Raw genomic sequence first — 11,483 nt, 5'->3', positions numbered from 1 at the left:
ATTTTAGCGCAGGTTGTTCGGAAACGACAGTCCTTTTTTTTTTTTGTTCAGCGCTCTTTCCTTTTACGCGGCAAAGTCATGTGTGTTAATCACAGGGATTTTTTATAGGCCCCTTATATTAGTTCGGTCTATGAAATGTGGTTTGCGAGCGTTATGTGGTTTTCTTATTTGAGGGTCTGTTACCGCATAACCGAATAGTTGAAGCAGGAAGTCACGAGCAAATGTAAGCTTAGCTAAAAATAAGGGACTAAAACAACACAAACGTAAAACAGCAACAAAAGAGTATGAAGAACGTAACGCTATCATTACCAATACGTTGAAAAAGTACACGAACCATTGTGATGGTATGAGTGCCCGGTATCCTCAGGGCACCGAATACGTTTACTAGAGTTGACGAGGTCCTCTCACTGCCACGTTTCTTGGAACAAGACGGGTTTTCAAGTATTACATAGCTATTGAATATCAGCAAGCAGACAACGTGGAGAGGTTACCATTGAGTTCATTTTTTAAGGACTGATTGCAACTATGCAAGCAGTTACAACAAAGGACATCATATTCATACTATGGCCGCATCTTAGGCTGCATTTTTTTTTAAGGTAGCGGTGGGAGCACGAGTGCGAAACAATTTCTCAGGGCGGTTTTTGTAAATGAAAAAAAAACATATGTATGTGACTACATGCAATGGGGCATTGGTTCCACGTTATGTCATCATATGTGACAAGGGGGCAGTAAGCTGTTCGTAAAACAGCACCTTCGTTTTGTTCACTGCTCAGACTGGCAGCTCATGTTTTTCTAGCCAGCTGTTTCACGACTGCAGAGTTTCATTATCTAGAGTACCTCCGCAAGCAACGCGCGCGACACAAGCATGGCCAAACTTCACACGCTAGTCCTTTAGGTATTTCACGGCAATCCCATTAAGTCACTAACGAACATAAAGGGGATGGGAATCAACAATGAAAGCCAGGAAAAGAATCGCTAGTTATTCCTATTTCAGTAATGAAATGCCCGCTTAGAGGTCGGCATTCTGATTAAGCAAGCAAATACTGCCGTACTAGGTGTGCCGCAGACTATTTGAAAGTCGCGGGCACAAAGCCGTACAGCAGACGCACACCCGTGCCTCGTTAATAGGAGGGTAAAAGGAACACCTCGAAGCAATCGCTCCGACCGAATTCCAATGAATTAGACGCGTCGTCTGTGACAACAAAAGCCCCGAGGGGTTGCGATGCAGTGGGACGTGAACAGCGGCAGACAATAGAGAGCCCTCCCCCTCCCCTCGTGGCGTCAAAGCTAGCCTGTGCAGAAATTCGGGACCAAAGAGCGAATGACCTGCGAAAGAGAGGCGACCGATGTAGAATGGCGGAACTCCCAAAGGGGAAAGAAGGCAGCGAGGACAGTAAATCGAGGGCAATGAGAAAGCAAAACGGACAAGCACCTGCCTCTTTCGCTCTACGTAACTGAAAAAAGAAGCTGTCTCAAAAAACAATGCATCCACAATTCTGGAACAGGAGAAAATGTGTCAAAGTGGACGAACAAAACAGAGCAGGAAAAATAAAGCAGCAAAAAGAAAGCGAGAGCGCTGTGGGACAAAACGGCCGCTTTTTTTTTTTTCGTTTACGACAAAGAAAAGCAGTGGGGAAGCTGCAAAAGGAGCGATAAAACAATCTTTTAACAGCGCAGAATGGGCCAGCAGGCGAGAAGAACGAGGCTCTGGGTCAGTTGCACGGAAGGGTTTAAGGCTGGCGAGCAGGAAAGCGCGGAGGAGCCTTCCGAAGAGAATGGAAACAGACGTGGTACCTGAAGGAGAAGAAGGCAAATGGCTGGCAGAAAGCAGCGGAGCCATTCTTCAATTGCCTCAGTGTGAAAGGCCGCAGCAGCAGCAACAACACACGGCACAATGCCTCACTGCTGCCATCTAGCGAGCCATGGCAGCGAACGGAGAAGAGAAGCCTGCTGCACCCTTGGGTTGGAGCGCAGGGTTCTTTTTTTGTTTCTGACCTCACGAGGCCTAAGCCAGGTGTGTTTGTCCGATAGGAAGGTAAAGAGAGCACGTAGTACGCGTGCGTCTCGTTATCTCGACCAACCTTCGTGAGTAACGCGGCTATGCGACGACAACGGCAACGCCGTCCCGACGCAGCGAGTAGCCCCCCGCCAACCAACACCGCCACCCCCTCCTCATTTCTCACCTCCTGTCAGAACGCCCGCCAGTGGCCCTGTTGCTGGGGCCTAACGCTTGCAAGGAAAAGAGGCGTGTCACGTTGGATGCTGTATGGCCACTCTGGATGCTCCTCGCACGCCGACGCTAGAGCTTGCACTGCTAGGCAGGACACGAAAACGCAGCAAGCAGTTATAGGGCAGCCCCGCTCCTAGATGACTCTGATAAATTGGCCGCTTTGGAGAAGCGCGCAGGCAGCGCCACGTGACAATGTCAGCGAAGGAAGCATGGTAGAGAAGATACAATGAGGTTCCTGTCCAGCGTCTAATGCCCGAGGACAAGGCTCCGCTCTGCGTGCTCTTTCAGGCCGCTTCCACTCACTTCCGAATGAAAAGCTTTTGCACCGTATTGTGTGTGCAGTAAGAGTGTCTCTTTCGTACGCCGATCGTCGATAAGTCTGTTATCTTGTCCTCTTACCGCTAATCAAGTCGCCTTTCGTCACGGCTCAGTGGACTTCTCGGTAATGAGTTTTCCAGGAAGTCCCTAAGGTGAAGGAGCCATTTTCGTAGCGTCGTAGTGTTCCTGAACACTGCGTTTATCACGCATTCACGCAGCAACGAATTTGCTGCCTCCAATCGTCATCACCGTGACGAGACGAAGAGGACCTCTATTTGAAGGTAATCTAGATGTTTCTTAACTTCTGTGGCACAAATGGACACTTTAAGATACGAGGATAAAGATGATACTGCGCAAGATAAAGCGATTCTGCTCACCGGAGTGATACCGTGGTCAAGACAATGAAAATGTTGGGAAAATGTTTTTTAGGAAGTACCCAAATAAAAGAGAAAAATAGATTAGAAATTAGGAATTAGAAGAGACGGCTCCTCATATTACAGAAATTAATTCGGCCATGGCCTGAAAAGCGCCTTCGAAAAAAAAAAACTGAGTTTCTTCCAGAAAAACTTTGTCGACCCTGAACTAAATAAGCGCGTGTGATAACCAGCCATGCGTTGCTATATGCGAAATGATGCGTTTGTTTATATGCCATCAATATAACTAGAAATGTGTGCGTGCGTAGGCTTTTTTTCTGTGAACTCGTGCAAGCGAAATGTATAATATCACGTTACTTTAGATTGTTCCCGTATGCTTTACAAATTTTTCTTAGTTCTTCATTTCCGTTTTTAGTGCCCGTTTTTTTTTTCGCCGCAAAAGCTATGGAAATGGGCCACGCTCGGTAATATAAACCACCACCTCTCAACAGCAATTCATTTGAACTGCAACAGAACTGAACAGAAGATGCGATGATGTAGTTAGCTTTGAAGATATATTGATGTTTACAAAACCTAAAATCTGGGTGAGCCTCGCAAGCTAAAAACTGACACATGGTTCCGTCGCGACGGCTTTGTCAATTGTCTGATTCGGAAGCTGAATGTTGAATTAAAATAAGCGTTCTAAAAATGTGTCTTAAAAGACATGCCTAATTTCTTCACGCACGCCTACTCACTTTGTCAGACCAAGGATATATTTTAAGCATTATTTTCATGACAACAGGTCGATTGTACTTCCATTCTTTCTTGTATGTGCCTGCCTATGAATATGAAGTGAGGCCTGTTTTCGCATTATATCTATAGATAAAGTTATTTTAACATTTTTTTTCTTCGAGGAGGAAAGTAGAAAGAATTGCTCTTGAAGTTGAATAAATGAGTGCTAATTTCTTTTCGTGCATGGGTAATAACGAATAACGCCGTTTTTCATCTCTAACTGGCGTATTTGCACCGTCTAAGTATTGTATCGTAAAACCCCCTTTTTTTTAATGTAAGCGTTGCTGTACCGCACAGAAATGGTCAACACACTTCCGACAAACGTTTATTATTGCATTTTTCAGCCAAGTTGAAAACTTGGCTGAAAAACAGTGCAGTATGAAAACAGTGCTCGAACGATATGTTTTACATGCTGGTTACCTCGGATTCTTCGTCCCGACAAAACCTAAAGGTAAAAAAAAAAACGGATGGAGAAACGCAGTCCTCTCTTATATATAGGCATAACCAATACATGACGCAACTTAGTGGGAGTTCGCTTTCGCTTCACCGGCGTAACCAGGTAAGGAAACTGAGTTTCACGGTGATTTGCATGGCGACACTGTATCGCAGGCTTGATTTTTCTACCCGGAGAATCTCAATTATAAGCCCTCTTTGAAGTTTAATGCTTAAACAGCGATCGTTAGGGCTCCAAGGAACAGCTATTTGAATAAGATTTTAAACACTAATAAAACACCTGACTATTGAGGAAGCGGAGCTTTCTCTTCCTCATTAAATAAAACATAAAGACACCAGTGTTATCGAGTCTCTCGGTCTTCGAGAAATACAAGCTTTCGTGTCATCTATTTTTCGAAACGAAAAACTTTCAGCAGTGCGGTTAAAATTTTCTTTCGTTTCGGTATTTTTTGTGCGGTACTTAAAGCCAATATAAACGAAAGAGCTCGTGCATGAAGTAAGAATGTCTGTTATGCCCCAGATCTGCAAGATCTCCTCCCAGCTTCTAAAAAAAAAAGCAGCTTCTTATTTTCGCAACTGAGCCCATTATTAGGTAGTCCATTTTTAAATAATGACAAGAGTATGGTAATAAATAAGGTGATACGAAACTGACACAATTTAGCTTTTAAGAGAGAGTGCTCATTGAGACAGCATCGCAGAAACCAAGGCACTGAGCTTCAGCTTAACATCTGTTGCTGCGGGAATAGCGTTAATGCTGATTACGGAATAAAACTATTTCCATTCGTCTGTCTATCAAATATACCCAAAAAAATAAATATCCACCAAGGAGATTCCTTATCCTTATAGATGCTCAGTACGTTAAAGAAAAAGATGGCGTCAGATAACGCACATCGTTTCAGCAGCCCAGTAAGTATGAGATCAAACAAACGATCAAATAGAAGATGTTTCTTTATTTTTTTTTTAGTCTGGTGGTGGCGTGTGCTGTGGTTGTAGTATTCGGCATCTACATAGAATAATTAAAGTAAAAGTTTAGTATTCGCGGAAAACCCCCCAACGTGTGGAGGAAGGAAGCAAACATGTGGGGAGAGGGAAGGGTGGTTAACCAGAAAGACTTCCGGTTGGCCACCCTACAGTGCATGGGGGATTAGCAAAGGTGAGCGAACACACGAGAAAGAGAGAAGGGGAATAGAAGAAAAAAGCCGAGAGGGAGACAGTGAATTCACTACAGCGTGCTGAATTCCGCCGCGAGTCAGAGGCGTTCACGCAGGCCCGTCTTTCACAAAAATATTTAAAACAAACCTACGTAATGCCTTCCGCTTCTGGTTAAACAAATGCCATTTTTGTTGCGTACGTGATGCATATATTAACAGATTCAGGGGTATGAACCGTGATGGCCGGGAATTCAGTGAAAAATGAAGGAATTAGAGTGTGGAATTGAAATAAAGACAACAATGAGCATGTAGTGGCGCTCACATTCATTTCAAATAATACTGACTTGATTTATAAATAATGCATAAGCACTCCGCGTAATACACACAAATTGTAGGGGTCTAACGTTCCGAATTCATGACATCATATTAGGGAATTTCAGCTAGTACGTATACTTCTTTACGTTAACGTGTTACCGGATACCGGTTTGCGTTTACCGTCTCACCGGGCGAATAGCTTTCAATAGGGAGTTTTAGAATAGCGCGCCGCGAACCCTTGCGGTGCGGTCGCTGCCACTGCGCATGCGTCGTAACGCGAGTCAGCGTTCGCGTTCGCGGACCGCACGCAAAAAATCCAAAATTGCGTGCGGTAATGGCGGCCCGCATGTGGCCCGCAAGCGCTGGTTTCGAGGCTACGGTGTCGCTGCGATCGTGCGTCGCGGATCGCAGCAGGGCAAACACTATTCTAAAACTCATATGGCGCCCGCTACGCCCGCAACGCCCGCAGCGCTTGCAAACGGTGTTCTAAAACTCCCTAATGCTTTAGCTCATCATACGTAAACGTTTAAGTACGTATGTAAACGCACATACCTTTAGGTTTTCGCAAACAATAAATTGCGATACTAACTCTACATAAACTGCTTTAACTTAGATAGGATTGAATCACCGTTGTGGCAAAATCGCGAGACGTTCTTTTATTGGGTACAGTATTCTCGTATGCGCAAAAGGGTGAAAATTACAAGGTTACTGCAATGATGGTGTAGACATCTTGTAACACTTCGTGCAACCACACTCACGAACACGTTGGTTTACGCGTAATGTTTTTGAGGTGAAAATGATTTAAAACGCAACTCATTTGTAATAACGCCGTGGCGCGGTTTTCGCAGCAGACGTGCAATGCACAATGTTTCTGCAGTAACAATTTTGTGCTTACCTGATACACTATTGCCACACTAGATGGCGCCACCCATCCAGCTTGTCGGGATTGATGATTGATATGTGGAATTTAACGTCCCAAAACCACCATATGATTATGAGAGACGCCATAGTGGAGGGCTCCGGAAATTTCGACCACCTGGGGTTCTTTAAAGTGCACCTAAATATGAGCACACAGGCCTACAACATTTCCGCTTCCATCGGAAATGCAGCTGCCACAGTCGGGATTCGAACCCGCGACCTGCAGGTCAGCAGTCCACTGCCGTAACCCTTAGACCATCGTGGTAGGTCGAAGCGCTCTGAGTATAGAAAGTATTGCTCTCTTTTTTGAAGAAGTTCTCATGCAAAACACACGTTATACAGCAGGTATACAACCTTATGTACTGCCTTGGGGTACTAGGCTTGAAGTATGATATGTAATGAAACATGTTACTTCCCTGGAGCCAAGCAGATGCGTAGCCGCACGCGTTCACTCTACGTTCAGCTTTAGTACAAGAGTTTCCCGGTACTGTTGTGTCCCCCTCCCCCAACAAAAAAAAATCGACAGCAAAAATACACACAGCAATAGTTAAGTGCTCGCCTGCGGTGAAAGGACGAGTATGCCCCGTCTTACTAACCTTTGCAGGAGACTGTTTAAAAAATGCTAGCCAAAACTCTCAGTTTCAAAACATTTTTTGTTGAACGTCATTCCGTACTGATACCCATGGCGATGTCGTAACCCGTACAGCGACGACAGCAAAGGCAAAGAAAAGAAGAAACTGTTCAAGCGAATATGGTCCACCGGCAAACAGGCTACACAAGGCATCACAACCATCATGGCTGTGTCGCCCCAAAGTAGCGAAAATCCGGGGTCGGTTATTGATCAGGTACGTCGTGAATACAAATGTGATTATTGGCTCGTGCGCAGTTTTTTTTATGCGAATGGTGGCAGGCTTTCAACCTAATTATATAGAAATATTCCTCGCCCTTGCTCGCAAAAAAGAACAAAAAAGAAAAAAAAGCTCCGGTATCTCTCTTCGTTTTCAATTCTTTGCCTATTTCCGGCTATGTTCTTCGCCTCATAATTGTGCGCGCCCTAAAGCCCCTCACTTACATCGGGCCCACAACCGTCTCTGCTTCTTTTCACACTCCTCACTCACCTTCCTCAACCTCCTTTCTGGCGGCTCTTTGCTAACCACAGCCAAGTCATCCGTGTACGGAACCTGGATAACAGCCGGAAGGACATGATCCGCACCAGTCCTGGTATGAGGAGAAGGAAGTAGAAGAGAAAGAAGAGGAGACCGCTATAATCTGGTTTGCGCAAATTGCTGGGATACCGGAAACCTGAACAAACTCAATTCCCACTCGTTAGACCCGCACACACGCAACGGGCGACGTATGCACTAGCACGAGAGTGGTTTTAAGAGCACCCACCCCTCTCCGCCCTCGGTGAGCAGTCGAGCCCTCTATAGGCCCGACACGTGTTCTGTCTGCCTCAGGCTTGAGCGACGGAAGGGGAGGGGCGCAGATTTTTTGCGGTTCTGCGGTGATGCGGTGTAACCAAAACCTGGAAGGGGATAAAAATAAATAATTTTATTTGTACTTAGGCTGATGTGCGCTTTTGAGGGCTTCTCCTTCTGTTGTCCAGAAGCAGCTCGAGTGAAACCAAAACTCGGCCGGAAAAGTGGTAAATGAAAAACGAGCTCGAATGGAAGAGCGCAGTCTTTGTTGTTTTCGTGCTAACCCTTTTATCGAAATGGGTTGGGTTCTTACGTAGAGAAAGCAACGTTTTCTCCACTGTTTTGGGAAAATATTTTGTTAAGCTTCACTAACATGCTGAAGTACTTTAAGGAACATGTCGTGATTATATTACTCTCAAACCTTTCCGTAGAATTTCATGTGTACTAACCTAGTTAAACGGCAGTGCTTGACCAGGAATGTTAAAGCATAGACAACACAAAATCATATATATGAAAATCTGAAAATGCTTATATGGAATAACGACAACTTCAGCGGTTTTTCGTATCAAAACCACAATCCTGACTACCCGAGATTGTTTACCGAGAAATGATGTCCCACAATGCACGGGCCCCCAGTTTTACCCCATCATTGATTTGAGGCGGTGGTGTTCGGGATCGAAAACACATGTTTTGTGCCAGCAGCTGAGCACTCTTAAGGTGTTACCGCGGCGGGTAATGATTACATTGAAATATGGAAATGAATTATGGCCACGACTGACATGTCTATCAAGTACTTCAAGAAATCTAGACTTTCTCAGCCCTAATACACCTAGAATTTGTTTAGAACGTTTTTTATTATTTTCAAAATGTTTACTAGTGCCTTAAAGGTGGGCCTCGTCGCTGACACAACTTTGAGAGAACGAAAATAAACACGCTCATTTGAAGAAGTGTCAAAAAGGTGCCCGGTTTTTTAGCGATTACTAGTACAGGACGCCTCTAGCGATTCGGCGTGCCCAATACGCTGGATGATACCATCTAAGCACAAGAACCCACCCAGCTGGCTCGGGAAGAACAGCATTAGCCGTGCTAAATATCAATTCAGCATTGGTAGCCAATTGAGTGTTGGTAATCCACGCTTGCATATTACTCCGAATACCCAACTCTACACCACGAAAAAATATTAAAGAAAGAGAAGTGGGTCACAGGCGTTGCCGTCAAGGCTTGTCTATTACATTAATTCTAGCATTTCGGGAAGCTAACTTGCGCTCCGAAATTTGGATCAGGAATGCAATAATTTATTTAAAGTCCTCTATAGTATTTTCCAGTACACTGAACTACTTTCCATATTTCCTAGCGAGTTCGATATCAGCAACTTAGACTGTACAACTGACGACCTTGTAATATATCTATACAGAATGAATGAAAAGTCACAAAATAGAATGCAAAAATTCAAGACGTAGCACATGTTCACATAACGTGCGTTATGTGAACATGCGCTAGGTCTGCTTGAACCTGTCAAAGAACTACAATCAAACCCTGCTACAACAAACGTCGCTTCAATCAACTTTTCGCTTCAGCGAAGGATTTTTTGTTCCCCATCAACTTGCCGTAAAAGTCAATGCGTCATAGTTATTGCCAAAATAAACCATTTTTCGGTCTTGTTTTCGCTACAATGAAACAATCGCTCACTGAAGCTTGACTTGAAAATTTGTCTTACGATATTTGAGCATATCATCAACCCCAAAACTTTTCGAACATTAACTGCGCTTTCTTTCCATGAAAATATGCGCACATTTCTCGTTAATAGGAAAGAACTTTTGTTTGGTGGTGATGGCAATGCTGCTGGCTCCTTTGAGGCAAGGTGCAGGCTGGCTTTGCTATGCCGGAGCCACAAGAGCCAATCCGCCTTCATTCTAGATCGCGCGTTCACAGCATTGTAGCACGACAAAAGTACCAAAGCATCTTTTAAAGCGACAGACCTGTCCTTTGTGCTTGTGCAATCGCGTGCGTTACGGCGGCCTGAGCATGGTAAACGTTGACACAGACGTGATCACGGACAATTACATCGGAGTTGACGCGGATGTTATCACACATCATGATAACTGACCAAGCAATAATTGAGGAGGTTCGCCATAACGCCGCGTCGTCGGACATGAAAGGGATGCACAACACACATTGGCGCCACCTTCGGTCAGTTAGCTCATCATGAGCGATAACGTCCGCGTCAACGGTGAGGTATTCACTGTAGGTGATGGAATGAAGGCATTTGACATCATTCGCACTTTCACTGGCGCCCGCATTTACGACCTCGAGAATGCACTTGCTGACCACGTGCCAGTGTTGAACCGTTGCGCTGATGTCCAAAGGAAGGCGGCAAACGAAGGTAGCAGTCTTTTTTTCCGAAAATAAACGGTGTTTGTGGAGGGTGTAGTCAGATGTGGCACCGTTCTGAGGCAGATTTCGCCACAACGAAATTTCGGCTTAAACGAAATTTTTCGTGCGTCTCGTCAGTTTTGTTGTAGCGAGGTTCGACTGTGTTTCTATTGTTTGAGTACTGGGGAACATTTCTGTTATACGTAGTGTCTTACTCAGTTTCAATGAGCTCATTTAGTTCTTGAATGAGAGTGTCCCTTTCATATGATAAGCGCAAGTGTTTTTATCTCTTATTAGGTGCACCAAGTTCTAATAACACGCTCGACAACATTACCAGCTATACAGCCGGTCACGTTACGTAAATTGTTGCATAAACAAGAAAGCTCAGCGTCCGTTTAGCGGTAAATGACATAGAAATGCATTAGCATTTAGTCAGGGTACGGGGCATTGGAGAAGTTGAGCAATTGTTCACTATTGCGAACAACACTGCTGCCAGTTGCGGTACATGGCGCACGTATTAGTGGAGAAGGTGAATATAAGATTTAATACGGCCAATGGAGCGTCGTGAATGTGCGTCAAATACTTCAACGTTCTGTTTGCACAGTGAAGGCCCTCAGCAAGGTAGAAAGAAGGCCGAGCGCCTGCAGGGGCTTGTCTGCGCATGGGAGATTCTCAGCAAACAAACAAGAAAAAAAACCTGAGCCATCTGTTGTGATTGCCGAAAAAACAAAAACTCACAGGATCCATTATGCATGCGCCCAAGACTACTCGAAGTCGAAAGCCATTATCTCCTTCTTCTAACTCAGCGTATTGAACATCCCGCGCCCCTCACTGGAAGCTTCCTGCAACTAGCGTCGTTTTGCAATGCTTTCATGATCAGAGGAATCGTAAGCTTTCTGCACCATAGAGCTTCCTATAAATACACCAGATAGAACTCTTGCGCTGATGTCTATGAGAGCCGCAACGCACGGCGCTTTTGCAAGCATGGGAATGATAAGAATGGTACACGAATTAGTCTAGCCTTCGTACTTCTGGCTAAGCTTGGCTTCGCGTGGCTTGGGTCTGCTTTGTCACGGGACAACAATCAACAACTATTCAATAGATGCACTTCACCACCTTAATCGTTTAGGATCACCAATATAAACTGGGTCACAAAGTTCGA

General features: G+C 44.7%; 1 protein-coding gene across 1 annotated transcript in view; it reads left to right on the top strand.

Annotated features, from left to right (window-relative positions):
* LOC119172377 (uncharacterized) overlaps window positions 1-11,483 on the top strand; it is a 240,533-nt gene that overhangs the window by 142,647 nt on the left and 86,403 nt on the right. The window lies entirely within an intron of this gene.

The sequence above is a fragment of the Rhipicephalus microplus genome, chromosome 4 (assembly GCF_043290135.1).
Source record: "Rhipicephalus microplus isolate Deutch F79 chromosome 4, USDA_Rmic, whole genome shotgun sequence".
NCBI lineage: Eukaryota > Metazoa > Arthropoda > Arachnida > Ixodida > Ixodidae > Rhipicephalus > Rhipicephalus microplus.
Note: the sequence above shows the minus strand (reverse complement) of the source record. Positions and strands in the feature narration are given on the sequence as shown.